The following is a 16,907-nucleotide window of genomic DNA, read 5'->3' as shown; positions in this document are numbered from 1 at the left end:
CACCCACTCCAAGAACCAACTCACCAATGTCAAAGGGACTTCAAAGCCACCTTCAGACTGAAGATCATTAACCAGACTCAGAGATCTTGGTTTCCAGGCATCACATGAAAGAGGGTAAGACACATTGTAACCACAGGGTTGCAGCTCACACCCCCCCCAAACATACGCACAAAAAGGGTTCACTGTCATTGGTGGAGCCCTTGATAACAGGGAAGTGAGGGCACATCTGGGACCAAGGCTGCACCAGGTGCTGTGAGCTCCTGAGGAGGACACCTAGTTAGGTGTCCACTTCTGCCTCGTGGGGTGGGAAGAAATGTGGTAAAAATTCACTAAACTCGGGGTTTATTTTAAGAAGCACCCTTTGTGTCTCTTCAGAGATATCTCAAAACTCTCAGAAAGGTTTTATCAGTGGTTTCTACACATGGGTCCCCCTCTTCCACTCAGACCAGGCCTCTGCAGTGGGTCTTACAACCAGCAGTGATGAAAGAGATGAGGTTTCTCTGTACAAAACAAATCTGTCCATGGCAACCCCAGCATGCAAGTGGAGGCCGACGTCCTGCTGCCGAGACTCACTCAGGACGCTGCTGCAGGAAACCATCAGGTGAGAAAAGTGCAGTCTAGAGACCAGGCTACCAGGCTGGAGGGATGACGTCTGCACACGCCCAACTGGTTTTTTATTATCGATATTGATAAGGCTCTTTGCGACATGAAGTTGCTGTCCATATAATTCCATACTGATATATTCCATACTGATGATTATAAAACCCTTGCCTTAAGGTAGTAATCTGTCCCCTTCTCACAGAAATTCTAATTCCAGATTGTGTCCTACCTATCACCAAATAAAAGCACAGTGACAGAACTGGACGGGCGGCTCAGTGGTTGCCAGCATGCACCGCTCTTCACAGAGGACCTGAGTTCAGTTCCTGCTGTTCCCATCAGGCTGCTCTCAAATGCCTGTAACTCCACCCCCAGGCCGATCTGATAATTCTGGCCTCCATGGGCGAGTGTGTGTGTGTGTGTGTGTATGTGTGTGTGTGTGTGTGTGTGTGTTACACGCAATTAAAAACAATAAAAATAAATCTTTTAAAAAAACAGAAGTAAAATGCCAGGCAGTGGTGGCCACACCTTTAATCCCAGCACTCAGGAGGCAGAGGCAGAAGAATCATTGAGTTCAAGACCAGCCTGGTCTACAGAGCAAGTTCCAGAAGAGCCAAGGTAACTCAGAGATAATAATAACAACAATAACATTAAATAATAGGAGTAAAATGATCCAATAGGTCAGGACCTCAGAAAGACTTCCTTGGGGTCTATTTTTTAAATCTCTAAATAGGAAGTTATGAGTGATGTGACCTTTTCAGTCTCAAATTTAATCATATTCTGTCCAGTCTGGTGGTTTGTGGGAGAGAGGGGTCAGAAAGAGGCTATTAAACACTGTTCCCAAATACCATCCTTTAAAACCTTAACACACTGGACTCTTTCCTGGGTTTTCAGAACGGCTGTTTCCTAATGCCCACCTCCGACCTGCTGTCTGGTGTGAAACACTAACAGATCGTTTCAGCAGAGACAGATGACAGTCTGCATTTGCACAGGGTTTAAGAAAGCACACCACACAGTCGCTAAAGACAGTCCGGGAGCTGGCCATCCCCTGCACCTAGTGGGCCACGGCGGCAGACGGCATGGAGCTTTCATAAGGAAGGGCAGGGTGCTCACAGCTCAGGGACCTGCCACCAGAGGTCCAAAAAAGGGCATTCTGGGATGCTGGCCATGGTGGAGGAGGAGAATTGACCTGATGAGGGAGAAGGCTATGGAGGAGGAAGTGATTTCAAAGCAAGACCCACTTCCCCTGCAGATGTTAGCCGGCACAGATGTGAACTTGAAATGGGAAAAAAAAATAAAATCGCATCAGGGTACAGCCAGGACCAGTACACCACCAAGGGTGGAGACATTTGGAGTGGGAAAAGCCATGGAGCTGTGGAAGGAGCAACCAGGCCAGAAGCAACCAAGGTCCAAGTCAGCAGCAACCAAGGACACAGAAAGGGAAAGGAGAGGAAGGCAGCCGCCATGACTGTGGTAGTCTTAATGAAAATGGCCCCACGGGCCCATAGGGAGTGGCACTACTAGATGTGACTCTGTTGGAGTAGGTGTGGCTTTGTTGGAGGAAGTGTGCCTCAGTCTCTTCCTGCTGCCTGTGAGTTACGATGTAGGCCTCTCGGCTCCTTCTCCAGCACCATGTCTGCCTGCCCACTCCCACTCTCCCTACCATGATGATAACAGACTGAACCTCTGAAACTGTAAGCCAGCCCCAATCAACTGTTTTCCTTATAAGAGTTTCTGTGGTCATGGCGTCTCTTCATAGCAATAGAAACCCTAACTAAGACAATGACCATGGCCAAGATGACCAAAGAACTGATCTAAGAAATTCACTTCCAGTGAATTTACCTGTTAACATGGCACTGGATCCTTGACCCAGGGGACTCCAAGGGTACAAAGCACAAAACAGTAAGTGTGAGGACACACTGCTATTCTGGGGAGGAGAGGTATCAGGAAGAAAAACCTCAGCAATTTAATATGCATCCCAGGAGGCCCTTCATTCACAAAAACCCATAACATGAAGAAGGTACTAATTGATCAACACAAGAGATGGTCACAAATACTGAATGAAATTTCACTTCATTCTGGGTGTCACTAAGTGAAAAAGACAGATAAAGGGTCCCTGCAGTCTAACAAGAACTGTGAATAACTTGTAGCAGTAGTAGGAAAATCAATGTAGCCATTAAAATAATCACGCACACCTGGCATGGTGGCACACGCCTTTAATCCCAGCACTCGGGAGGCAGAGGCAGGCAGATCTCTGTGAGTTTGAGGCCAGCCTGGTCTACAAGTTGAGTTCCAGGACAGCGATGGCTGTTACACAGAGAAATGCTGTCTCAAAAAACAAAAACCAAACAAACAAACAAAACCGCACCAGAGCGGGGGTGACGGCTCAGCAGATTAAGAGAGCTGCTGCTCTTCCATGGGACTAGGGTGCAGTTCTCAGCACCCATACGGCAGCTCAAAACCGTCTGTAACTCCAGTTCCAAGGGATATGATGCCATCTCCGGGACTCCATGGGCACTGCATACATGTAATCAGAAATATACATTCATTTAGATAAGTAATGAATCTTTAAAAATTACATGACTCCGGGAACTGGTTGGCACACAGTGTAAAGGGGTCGGAGCGAGGAGAGTGGGTCCAGAAAATGGCTGAGCTGTGCCTCGACTCACTGTTTTCCCAAAAACCTAAAATGCGCCATCTCAACCCCAACAGAGGCTCAAAGTCCATCCAGACCCTTCACCTCACACAGGGGCCTTGGTTCTAAGACACGCTGCCCCTCCTGACATCCACAAGCCACATAGTAACTGTAAGCCTCTGTTACTGGTCTCTCAAGCCTGTCACAGCAAGGCACAGGGCAGTGTGGCAGCCAAACTTTAGTGCCCAGCAGTTGTCCCGGTCTTGGGGCCTCTAACTCCAGCCTCCTTTGACTATTAGAAAGCCCAAGGGCCTCATCATCTTCCTGCTGATTCAGCAGGGCCAGAGGCAGAACTTCCAGAGACTGAGATCCATCCCCACACAAAACCCACATCATGCGGGGAGCTGTAGGAAGGAGGCCTCAGAGTCGAGGGCCTGGCATGGCTTGGGACAACTTCCCAAACCACAGGAGACCCACCAGTGACAAAGACCCAAGAGAAACAAATGGAAGGAAAAGACTACTTTTGGCTTCACTGGTTCCAGGCCTGTGGCACAATGTCACATCATCTCACACGTGTGTTACAGCAAAAAGGCTCCTCTCGTGGCTGGAGAGAGACCAAAGAATGGGCCCAGGCTGAGATACAGCCAAGAACACGCCCCCAGTCACATGCTTCCCAAGTAGGTCCTACTGTGTTGTGGAATAATCTCTTTGTACGCTGTGAAGATGTGTCTTTGTTAAGGTGCCTTCTGATTGGTTTAATAAAGAGCTGAACGGCCAATAGGTAGGCAGGAAGAGGTTAGGCGGGACTTATGGGCAGAGAGAGAGAAGAAGAGGAGATGAATCTAGGCATAGGGGAGATACCAGAGGACAGGGAAAGGAGACAGGAGGTGCAAGATGGAAGAGAGGTAAAAAGCCACAAGGCAAAACATGGATTGACAGAAGAATCCATCTACACTACTGTCAGCCAAGAATGCCACCGAATTATGAAACACCAGTGGACTGATCCATTGATTAAGCAGAAGCTTCATGATCCAATAACCTCTCAGTGATGAGACCTACCCAACACACAGACCTCTGAAGACACTTTGTACCTACATGATAACAAACTGTTCTTCAAGGTCCAGATTGGGGGTGGAGGGTGGGAGGAGAGGCCACTAACATAGCCTCAGCCCTCAGCCATGTTGGAAGCTCAGGACTGAGTTTGTCATGACTCCAAGACCGAGCAGGGACCACACACACACACTTTGTAGAGGCCCAAACAATGAGTCTGGGTATAAGAAACACTAGCTATGACACTCGCAGAAGTACCGAGCCTGCCCCCAGAGGGCCCAAGGCCTCTTCTGGCCACAAAGGCACTGACACACACATGGCACACACAAAAATGATGGAGATAACTACCCTTGTCTCACACTGCAGGTCTTGTGAGACCCTGGTGGGATAAAGCATTAGGGGACAATGAAAAGCCAACTGCGCTTTTCTTAAAAGCCACCTTAGTATCCGTATCCTCACATTACTAATCATCCTTTTCCTTTTAAATCTTAATCACAAGACAGGTCATCCAGTTGGCTCAGGCTTCTTCACAGCAACGGGGTTTGAATGAGCTTTGTCAACGACCCCACTGGTTCCATCAGCTTCACCATACACAAGCTTTCTTTCTGAAAGCTGCTTACCCAAACAAGAAACAACCCACCCTGGGTATGGGAAGACACCAACCAGAACAATGACAGAGGCCCTCTCAGGGACACACAGGTACCAGCTATGTGCACGGTCCCAATGGAGCAGGACTAACTGGGGTCTGGGTCCAAGGAGTAGGCATGTGCACTACTGAGCAGGCTTCATTTATGCTCCACTGAGATGGAATGCTGGTGCTTTTCCTTCCCTGGGCCTTCAAGGTATCCTGAATGGTGAACTGCTATTTTCTGTGGCGCCTTCCCGAAACATCTTCTTGGAAAGAGGACCAGGAACAAGAATAAGGCAGAGGATTCCATGCAAACACTAATTTCATTTTCAATTGACTGACCAGCGAATACTTTCCCGGCTCATTCATTTACTCAGTCAACACACCTTTAACGAACCTGGGCTGGTCACAATATACACACAAGCCAGGGACCACACCTTACCTCCCAGACTTCTAGAAACTTCAGTCCTCCTCAAGTCTTCCCACCATCACAAACAACTCGGTGGGAAAAAACAAAAACAAAAAACATGGAATTCCTTCAAAATCCAATGGTTCGAAGGTAGACCAAGAAAAGAGGCCGGGGAAAACGAGGAGTAGACAAGGGAACTGGAGCTGGGAAGAGAAAGAGTCAGCTTGGTGAGCCGGGCCTGCTAGGAAGGAGGAAGGTGAGGCAGCAGAGCCGGGCCAGGCCATGCAGCATCTCTTTAAAGGCAGAAGTCGCAACTGTCTGTCCTCTTATAAGGACAGAAGGGAGGAGTCTGGGTGGTGTATTGCTCAACTCACATAACTCAAATGCAGCAGGGCCAGGACCTGAACTCGAGTCACCTACTTTCAAAAGCTGTGTTCTCTGCCAGGGCTGAGCTGACTCAATTTGGGTTTGATAGTATTGTTTATTCTTTTGTGCTGGGGATCAAAGCCAGAGTCTCAGGCAGGCTAGTCACACCACCAACCACAGACTTGTCTTGTATCAGAGTCTGGCCACGTAGCCCGGCTGACCCTGGACCCACATTAGAATCTCAAGCTTGCTGGACACGAATTTGCCCAAACACGACTCCTGCTGTCTGACGACTCTGTGTCATCCCACCCGGAACCTACAAACACAAAGGGACTGACATGCATTCAGTGACAACTGGTTCCTGAACGCAAAAAGGATGGATCACTCCAAGCACAACAGAAGGCCTCCTACGGTTTCTCTCCCTCCCCTACTGCTCGCTCTGAGGTGTAGGACACTTGGGGATAAAAGTAGATCATTTCAGCTGAATGAACCACCAAGGGCTGGGTGAGAACGTTCTAGAAATCATACAGACATCAGGGGCATATGAGGTATATAGAAAAGGTATATAGTAAAGGTATATAGAGGGAACTCCAGACAAGTCAGAGAGATTAAATATGCTAGAAATATTATATGTCTGTAAAGTAGGGGAAAGTATGTAAAAAAAGAAGTATGTAAAGAATTTTCAGGGCAGGAGGATTGAGACTAATGCTCTCTAGAGGATTACAGCCCTCGTTTATTTCCTGAATTTTTACTGTTTTTCCTTATAATGAGTGTGCAATGCTTCTGAATTAGAGAGAGAAAATCTCCCTAATGAGATCAACAAACAGGATGGAAAAGGGAAGATAAGCAAGTCCAGCAAGGTCAACCTATCTCACGTCTACACAGAGAATGCTGATAATTAGGTCTGGGGTTTTGTTATGTTTTTCTCTGTCTCTGTGCAGGTCTGGAAATTTCCAAAATTAAATACAAAAAGAAACAAATTAGCCTACAGCCGACCCAGAAATGCTTGTGCCTCCTACAGCAGACCCCCCACTCCATATCCCAGGGCCCGGACAGCTAATGTTATTAGCCACTGCCGTGGACTGAGTGAACCAGTCTTTTGTACAGAACCAGGTTGGACCATATGTGATGTGGAATATTCCCTTACACTGTGTGAAGGTGTGTCACTGTGGTTGGTTTAATAAAAAGATAAATGGCCAATAGCTAGACAGGGGACTTCTGGAGAGAGAGCTCTGGGAAGAAGACAGAGTCGCCAGGTAGACAGAGAGGAAACAGGAGGTGTAAGATGGAAGAGAGGTAAAAGGCCATGAGGCAAAACATAGATTAATATAAATATGGGTTAATTTAAGTTACAAGAGCTAGTTAGAAACAAGCCTATGCTATGGGTCGAGCTTTCATAATTAATAGTAAGTCTCTGCGTCATTATTGCAGAGCTGACTGTCCCGACAAAAAAGTCTGACTACACATATGAAATTATTAATACTGAACCATTTTTATTGGCTTTATGAAAACAGCCAAAAGACCAGGACTGCCCTCTCTGGCTGTATTTTTAGGTATTTCTTCGAGCTTTGGAATTAAAGCAGAGAAGCCAGCCTTCTCTCACCCAGGCCTGAGCTGGAAGAGCCGACATGAATTCTAAAGATTAGACTTGGGGAAAAGGAAGATTTCGTAGGTTATTCAGAAGCTCATGGCTGCTGAGCTATTGGTAGAAAGAGGGAGGTGGGGGCACTTTCCAGTACACATTTTTGTGATACAGACTGTGAGGGATGTAAGGAATTTTACTTTCCAGACAGTATTGGGGAGGAAAATGGCATGCACCTGCAGCTGCAGTGGCGTGTGGGACAACACACGAGAAACTGCTGGTCAGAAGCCAGGGAGAGGCAGGAGGGCTGGCAGAACCAACCCCTAGAGGAGTCTAGCCTGGCCTCACTCCACTCACAGCTCAGGATTCACTCCTCTACTTAGGGGAAGATTAATCCAGATTTGTGAAAAACACCGAGGAGGGGAAAACCAAGTCCAAGGACTTCCGGTTGCTGGGGTACAGCCTCCTGTTTTGGCGCCTTCTTGAGCAGTATTTTCATCTGATTGGTGAAAGTATCTTTGCATAAGCAAATGTTACAACCTGTTGGACTTACCTGCCAGTTGTTCCTGACCCTGTTTTCTCAAAGAGCCTTCAGGCACACAGAACACACGCCCCTGGTTGCCATGGGTACTATCTAGACAGAAGTCATGCACAAATAATCCCAACACAGGAAATGCCACATTTTGTGGTAGGTCTTCCTGTCTTATTCCAAGTTATGCTTCACTGGTGGCCAAAATCTCAGACACGTGCTCCGGAAGAAAAGTACTTATAAAACTCATTCAGGCCAAGCCTGCCCTCAGCCTCCCAACTCCCCCAGTCATATTGTCCCCGCCACGAGATTTCCTTCTGTGTAACACAAATGTAGATGGTCACCCTGGGAGGCAGGAACAGAACAGCCTCAATGAGAGAAAGTTTGCTTTGTCTTGACTTTTTCAGAGAGCAGGGAGAAAATGCCCAGCTACACAAAGGTCTTCAAAGATAGATCGGAATGTTTATCTGAATGATCAGAGACCAGCAGAGGTGGAGGTGGAGAAAGCTGCCCAGAATGCTGGAGGAATTCTAAAGGAATGAAACTAACTGCCCCCTGGGAGAGTGTTGTGGCCACCAAGAGTGCGTTTTAGCAGAGGTCAGTGGCTGTGTCAACTGCTTGCTTTAATCGGTAATGTAACGTGGTAACCACACATCACTCCAGGACCTGAACTTGACCCACTGCCTCAAATGCCAACATTCTGGACCCAACGAGGTGAGATGCTCCCTTCTTTCTGGCGATCGATTCTACATCTGAAAAGAAAGCCATAGGTCTAGTCTACCATTTTTAAGTGTGTGTGTGTGTGTGTTTGTGTGTGTGTGTGTGTGTGTGTGTGTGTGTGTGGTATTTGGTGCTGGGGATGGAATGTGCTAGACACGCACACCCACTGCTGAGTTACACTCCCAGCCCTTTAAAGAACTTCTAAAAACTGAATCAGAACATTTCAACTTAGGTCTTAAGCAAGACTGACCATAGCCCCCCACTGTCCCCTGACCACCTACTTCGAGGACTCCTCGACTACTACAGCAATAAGAAAGTCTTTTGAGATTCCAGAACACGTGTTCCTGTACAACCAAACAGAAGAACGCAGCTCTCAAGAAGGGTGAAGCCGCCATGCTCTCCCATAAGGCTGTGTGTGAATCCTCCAGATACGTTAGCACAGCCGGATGGGCTCTCCACAGTCCCACTTGAAGGGCTGAAGCAGCCTTGGAACTCAGAGACCTTTAGACCCACAGTGATGCTGTCATTCCGGGTCAGTTACACAGGGCCCTATTTTGTTCACAGCCCCTTTGTACTGGTCTGTCCCAGCAAGCCACCATGCTGGGATAGCTCCCTTGACAACAAGCCACTATGCTGGGATAGCTCCCTTGACAACAAGCTACAGGAGATCTCTAAGCTGAGCTGCCTCACCCAGCCTGGCCAGCAGCTCTGCCCAATCAGTCCCTACACCATGAGAAAATAGGTCACAATTCATTATAAATATATATATGACACTGACAAAAAATATTAAATTAAAATTAAAAAAAACCCCACTACCTATAGTAACACTGAAAATGTTTCAGGCATATTGTGGCACACACCTTTAATCTCAGCTTTTGAGAGGCAGAGACCAGTGGATCTTTGAGTCCAATCTGTCTATATATGGAGCTTCAGGCCATCTAGGGCTATATAAGGCCCTCTCTCCAAAAACGGTCTCCACCCTGGGCCGTCATCATTCCAGGATTTCAGAACCTTCAAAAGATGAGCCCTACACTCCCCCAGACCTCTTACGTGGAGAGAAGACGGTAGCTGACTCGCACGACAAATATTCATTGAGTACCTACTGTATACTACATGTCCCCCCCCCCCCCCCATTCAGGAATGACAACATGAAGCTTCCTGTTCTCAGTGAAGATGGAGACATAAACATGCCTGGCCAAGACAGGAAGGCCTTATTATAAGGGAATTATTATCAAGGAATAATGATAGGAAGACATTATTAATAAGGTTACAGCAGCTTTATCAACAGGTACTGCTTATAGCCTAATCCTCCCTACAGATCCACACTCCCTGGCCCCTTCCTCCTCCCTTCTTAATCCTCCCAGGAAGGCTCTGAGGCACAGTCACTCACATGTGACACATGTGACATGTCTCCCACAAATGCCTTCTGATTAAGGACTCCTGTGGTCTGCTGAACCTGATTATGTGGACATTCTTAATATAGGCAGACAGAATGAAGGCTGTGAATGGCCATAAATGCCTGTAAGAATGTGTGAGTGAGATTCATTGTGTATACACACACACACACACACACACACACACACACACACACACACTCCTCCTTACCCTCTGTGTGCCCTCTGTCCACACTGAAAGCTTTACCTGTCAGCGTTTTCAGATGATAACACAACAATAAAAACAATGAAATCTCCACAACCCAGTGAATCTTTGTAATTTAATAGAAAGTAGATAGAGCAGAAGATTTTTTCACCACAACTATTTGTATTTTAATTAATTAATTAATTATGGGGTGGGGGCAGGATCTCTATGTAGCCCTGGCTGTCCTGTAACTCGATATTCAGACCAAGCTGGCCTCCAACTCACAAAGATCCACTTGCTTCTGCCTACTGAGTGTTGGGACTCAAGGCGTGTGCCACCACACTTGATTTGAGCAATCGACTTTTGAAGTATAGTTTCAGTAGCACCCTGTTTTCTATGCAGAACCCAAACATATTTTTCAGGTGAGCTACTTTTATTTAAAAAGAAAAGCAAGGCAGTCTCTCTGGCCAACTTTGACCTCCCCACTCCTCACCAACCCCTACCAAGCCCCCACACCCACCCACCCCCACCCCACTCAAAACTCTCAAGTCTGAAAAAGTGTTGGGAATTTTAAATATAAGATGGGGCTGGGTGCAAGGTTCAGAGGTCAAATGCTTCTCCAGCACAGGCAAGGCCCTGGGTTCTATGTCCAAATGCATTAAGACAGGACTATAGTTATCAGTTAGGTTGGGTTGAAATGAACGATACATTTCACTGCAAAAATGTTCATGTTCCGGGGTGCCAAGGACAGTACCTGGAGTAAGATACTCGGACCTTTTCTCTGAGGATGACTGGAGCCTGGGCGACAACACGTCACAGCAGAGTCTGTGGTAGTTTTAGGCTCCTGCAAGGCAAAGAAAGGATTGTCACACACACACAGCTCAGTCTAGGCACCAGAGCCTCCAGACCGAGGCTGTGAGGGAAGCAAGGGTTCCTGTCAGCCCTGCTGCGCTCATCCGGGCACCACAACTGAAGAAGTCCACCCGTGGACGCTAGGCATGGGAGGTGTCATGGATGGCTGTGAGTCACTCTATGTCCTCTGCAAGAGCACCCAGTGCTTGGAAGCCATCTCTCCAGCCTCACGATTTTCCTTTTTAATGGCATACTGAAACATGCCAGCTCAGGAAGGAGCTGCATGTATCCGTGAAAGAGTAACGACAGGAGTCAGAGAGCCAGCCAAAGTGCAAACACCCACGTGTTTCAGTATTTAAAAGTCCCCATGATTGATTTCAGAGCCCACCAACGACTGCACATGGAGTTTGGTGTCATATGCCAAAGAAACATAATGCCCCCATCTAAGCAAGGTGACTATGGCCTCTGAGTGTAGATCTCTGAGATGGCGCTTGCCTGGCATGCAAAATAGTCCTGGGTCGGTCCCCAGGACTGGAGAAGAAAGGAGAAGGAGCAGAGGGGGCGAGTCTTAAATAGCTGCTCAGGAGGCCCCCCGTCACATTTTTCTGCTATAGTATATCAAACAATTAATGCTAAATTGAAGGGAAAGAAAACGCATGCTGTGGAATAATCCAGGACGAACCTATTAAGATTAGCGGCCTGGAATGCATAGTGAATAAATTCATTAGGACCGCTTTTCTAATCCAAGAAATGCTCCAACCGACTCATTCTGATTTTGCAAACTTGCAAATTCCTTTGTTAAAAGCAGAACAATAAAAATACCACACACCTAATACACAAAGAATTCAGCATCAATTATCCCATAGCAAAGCATCCAGCGTTCAACACCATCCTCCAAGGCCTCCAGGGAGGAGAAGGCTTGTGAACTCGTGACCATGCACATGAAGCCGTGTTCTAGCAAGAGTGGACACCTGGCCCACCCAGGATAAATATGTACTGAAAGTATTAGCAAGCATATCACCCTGCCCAACTTATAAGTCAAAAGCAGTCAGACCTCCCCAGGTAGTGCAGACTGGACTCAGTGAACGCATCCGGAGCCTGCAGCACATGTACTGGGGAACTAGTGACCGCTGGCCATTTTGAGGCTATGCTGACAAGCATGTTCAGGGCCCATTCCTTTTCTTGTAAAATGCCTTGAGAATTCCATACGATGTATTTTGATCATATTTACCCCTAACTCTTCCCAGAACCACAACCCTCCTGACCCTCCAACCTTGTGTCTTTTTTTTTTTTTTAATAATCCATCAATTTTGTGCTCCCCATATACTCCTGGGAGTGGAACCACCCACTTGAACAGCAGTTCTCAACCCACTGACCTCCAACCCTTTTGGGGGCGAATGACCCTTTCACAGGGGTCACCTAAGTCCAGCAGAAAACACAGATATTTACATTACAATTCATAACAGTAGCAAAATTACAGTCATGAAGTAGCAACGAAAATAATGTTATGGTTGGGGGTCACCACAACATGAGGCACTGTATTAAAGGGCCACAGCATTAGGAAGGTGGAGAACCACTGCTCTAGAGTGTGGCTGACACAGGAGGGGTCCTACCCTTAGTGAAAGTGACTGTCCCTCCCCCAAAGCCATCAACTGTCCATAGCTCCTCAGTTAGGAGTGTGAGGGTGCATGAGCCCCTCCCTCCACACTGGAGTGTGGACGGGCTTGATCCTGAGAAGACAGCACAGTAGCTCCAAGTCCGTGAGAGCAGCGATCCTGCCTTGTCTCATTCTGGTCCTCACTGACCTTAAAACCTTCCTTCCCCGAAGTGGCCATTCTGAAAGGGTTTGCTGCATCACAGAATCTAGGAGAATCCCCTCCGTCCTTCAGCTTGCCAGTCTTGAAACATTATGCTATAGTCTCCATCTTAAATGTTCCCCTGAGGCGCATAGGGTAAAGGCTTGTTCTTCAGCCTGCAGGCTATTGAGGGGTAGTGGAACCTTTGAGAGATGAGCCTGGGGGAGGGGAGGGGAGGAAGCTGGGCCCCTGAGGGCATGCCCATTCTTCTTTCTTTCGACGTCTTAGCCGTGAATGGAGAGTTTTGTTTGTCCTGTGCTTCTGTCTCCGTAAGCTACCTCTCCACAGGCAGGTGTGCCCAGACTGTGGAAGAAAGCTGGCTGAGCCAGCCCAGGAAGCCAGCCAGTAAAATTTACAAAGTCAAAAGGCAGCATGGTCAACAAAGAATGGCTGGATATAGACCCTAACCTGAGTCCTTCAACAATTACATATTCCCAGCCCATTCTGTACCACTTGGCTCAAAATTTGATGATTCACACATCCTTCAAGACATAAAACCCTGGAGACGGAGGCTCCACTGCCCTTCACTGCTGAACACTGAAGAAGGCCAGTGAGGGAGAGTCTTACACTGGGAAAAAAAATCAAACGATGACTGAGAATTGACGATATGGGACTGGGAAGAGTGGATCTTGCCCCCATGGTACATCTGGCAATGTCTAGAGACATCTTCAATTGCCACACTGACGGATAACAGCAGATAGAGGCCAAGAACGTTCCTAAGCAACCTGCAATGGACAGGGCAGTTCCAGCCAACGTATCCTCAACAGGAGGCGGAGAAGCCACGCCTCCTGGTGTGTACCTGGAGAGTGAGATGCTATACATCTAATCAAGTGGGTTGGAGGCTGCTCCACCACTTAGATGCCAGGACCAAGAAGCACAATGAGATCTGCAAATGAGCATGTAGTCCCAAGAATCCAAGACCCCATCGCTACATCCTGTGAGAAACGCGGATGTCCCCAAACTGTGAGAGACAGAGCAAGCACACAAAAGCAAGAAAGATGTAGTGTGGACGGAGGTGCCAGCTCAGGAGTGAGGCTGCTGTCCTGTAGACAGGGGGCAAGGTCTGGAGAGAAAAACTGCTGGTACCCTCTCTGCCCTGCAAGCCATATAGGTGGCTCCCTAGTAGTGTTCCTGGCTGGGCACCTGTGGTTCCTGTCATAGACGAACAGAGGCTCACAGAAGGTATAAGTGACTCCACTTTGAAGTCCAGACCCCATGGGGTCTTGTCCTCTTATAGAGCTGGAGAAATGGCTCAGAGGTTAAGAGTACTGGCTGCTCTTGCAGAGGACCTAGGTTCAATTCCCAACACCCACATGGTGACTTACAACCACCTGTATCTCCAGTTTCAGATGATCTTCTGCCCTCTTCTGGTTTCCGCTGGTACTACATCCACATGGTGTATATAAACTCAAACAAGCTCACACACACACATCCTTCTTTCTAAAAGTTTTTTAGGTCTCTCATCAGGACAAAGTATCTGAGTGTTTACAAGGCAACCATCTTTACTTGGAAGGGAACAGACAGCTTAGCTGCTTTCCTGGCCAATGAGCACAAACTTAACACCTAACAATTAAGAAAATAAAATCTATAAACTCTAAGCGTGAAGGAACCGACTGGCCACCTAAAACAGCAACATTCAGACTCTAAAAGGAAAAGCTGATGAGAACCAAAACCAGTGAGAAAGAGGAAGAGAGAGCCAGGGCACAGTGTGGGGAGGCATGAGAGGACAGACACACTGACACTTCTCTCAGTCACTTCCCTCACCACACTGGCATGCTCTCTCCATGGCCTCTTAATTCTGCATCTAGTGCCTCGAGAGTAAAGCCCTCCAAAGCAGTGATGGCCCACTGACAACAGTAATAAGGTAGCCCATATATTAACCCATGCTCCAGGCCCTACCCTAAGGCCCTGTGGGTGTGTGACATCATTGAACAGGCACCAGAACAACCCTCCCTGCAGACAGTGTGATGTGACGGGAGGAGGAGGAGACAACGTTTCTGAGAGAACGCTGGTACCAAGCCCTGATGACCAGAGAGGCGGAGTGAGCTCAGACATGGCGTTCTCAGCCCCAGAGCCTCCCTCCTCCAGAGCACAAAGAACTGTTTAAAAAGCAAGGAGCGCCAATGCACGGCTGTAAGCGCGGTACCAGGGACACTGCAGCAGGGGCCTCGGGTTCAAGACCAGCCCGTTACACTGTGGGATCCTGTCACAACAGATGATTGATTGATTGATAGATAGATAGATAGATAGATAGATAGATAGATAGACAGACAGCAGAAGTCAGCCTGAGCTATGCGGCGAGACTCTGTAATGGTCTAGACTGTCGTCTCACTGATGATAGACAGAGATGGCTTATACATCTGCTAAATATGTTTTTAATTTAATAAATGCGTTCTTGGGGGACTTCTTGGAATAAATGCATGGGTCCACAAACACTTTCTCTGCATCTCATTCTGCCCTTCAGCCCTGGGTGCTCACCCTCCACATGTATGGAGATCTCTGCCCAGTAGCTGATGAGCTACCCAGATAAATGCAGTGAAGAATTGTTTGATGGGTGGATGATCCACTCTTAATCACACAATTTGTCTTTTAAGATAAGGAATTATCTTATTAATGATGTGCTCGAGGGGACAGTGGCACCCACCTTGAATTTGGACATGCAACATGCCTGTCTGCCGGTCTGTAAAATACAGCCCTGGCAGAAGTCGGGGTATAAAGAGAGGAGAGCTGCTCTTGGTGCTGCTGCTGAGGGTTTTCTTCATCTTGTTTTAAGTTCCATGTGTATGGGGGTTTGCCTATGTGCGTGTATGTGCCCACAGAGGCCAGAAGAGGGCGTTGAATCCCACGGATCTGGAGTTACAGATGGCTGTGAACTGTCATTAGGTGCTGAGAATCAAAGTCCCCTGAAAGAGCAGCCAGTGCTCTTAACCTGAGCCATCTCTCCAGCCCCAAAAAGCTACTCTTGTATACACAAATACAAAAACACACACTGCAGGGCACGCACATACAATACACACACTGCAGGGCACACACACAAACACCATACACACACTGCAGGGCACGCACAAACAATACACACACTGCAGGGCACACACACACACACAATACACACACTGCAGGGCACGCACATACAATACACACACTGCAGGGCACACACACAAACACAATACACACACTGCAGATTATTGATAAAATGATCAGAAAAAGGAAAGGAAGCCTGGAAAACCAGGCTTTGTAACTCACACTACATTCCCAGCACTCAGGAGTCCGAGACAGGAGGATGAAGAGTTTGAGGACAGTCTGGGCTACAGTGCAAGACCCTATCTCAAAAATGCCCAAATAGGTAAAGAAAGAGACATGGGAGAGTTAATGGTAGATCCGAAGATCCAAGCCAGAGTGGTCAGGACTTCCCTGGATGGAGCATCTCAAAAGGCCCGACTGGGGAGAGCACGTGTCTCTCAGCAGAGTGTTGAGGGCAGGGCCATGCCCTGGAGGGTCTGAGCTACTCTTAAGGACATCTTCAAACTTTCTGGGGCTTCCCCTAAAGACAAAGGCACACTTTGACCTCCACACCTCTTGCTCTCCCACAGCTCAGCAATCACTTTCCACTAATGCCAACTGCCAGGGCCCGAGCAGATCAATAGCAAGTTAACCGGATAAAAACAGGACTTCTTTGCACAAACAGGTGCCCTGGAGTGGTGCCTGGGAAGGACTGTGGCCTAGGGACATGCTCGGTGGACCTCCCGGCAGGATGCAGGCCGACCGCTTGCCATCTCCCTTCCCAGAACCACCCCTGGAAATGCCTAGCACTTGCCTAGAGCATCCTTCCGGGCCTTGCCACGCCCCTTCCTGAGCCTCACAGTGCATCTGGTCTTGCCATTCCCCCTGAGCCTTGCTGGGCACCTTACCATGCCTGGGTGCATCTTGCCTCACCTTGCCAAACAGGTATAAAGGCCCGGGTTGCAGTCCAGCACTACACTACTACTAGTAGACAATAATATTGATAATATTGATGATGATGGTTATTCTAAAGTAAAAATAAAAACTGAAGAGGATTGTGGTGGCGATGGTTACAACACTATGAATGTGCTGGGTGCGGTGGCGC

The 16,907-nt window shown here is 47.8% G+C and overlaps 1 protein-coding gene across 1 annotated transcript in view; it reads right to left on the bottom strand.

The window, feature by feature from the left end:
* Slc7a1 (solute carrier family 7 member 1) overlaps positions 1-16,907 on the bottom strand; it is a 60,029-nt gene that overhangs the window by 22,297 nt on the left and 20,825 nt on the right. Inside the window, exon 2 of the mRNA XM_036172378.1 lies at positions 10,849-10,938. The gene's annotated coding sequence lies outside the window, so the exon portion shown is untranslated. The remainder of the gene's footprint in view (positions 1-10,848; positions 10,939-16,907) is intronic.

Source organism: Onychomys torridus, chromosome 22 (assembly GCF_903995425.1).
Source record: "Onychomys torridus chromosome 22, mOncTor1.1, whole genome shotgun sequence".
In the NCBI taxonomy this organism is placed as follows: domain Eukaryota; kingdom Metazoa; phylum Chordata; class Mammalia; order Rodentia; family Cricetidae; genus Onychomys; species Onychomys torridus.
This window is presented reverse-complemented; position numbering and strand designations above follow the sequence as displayed.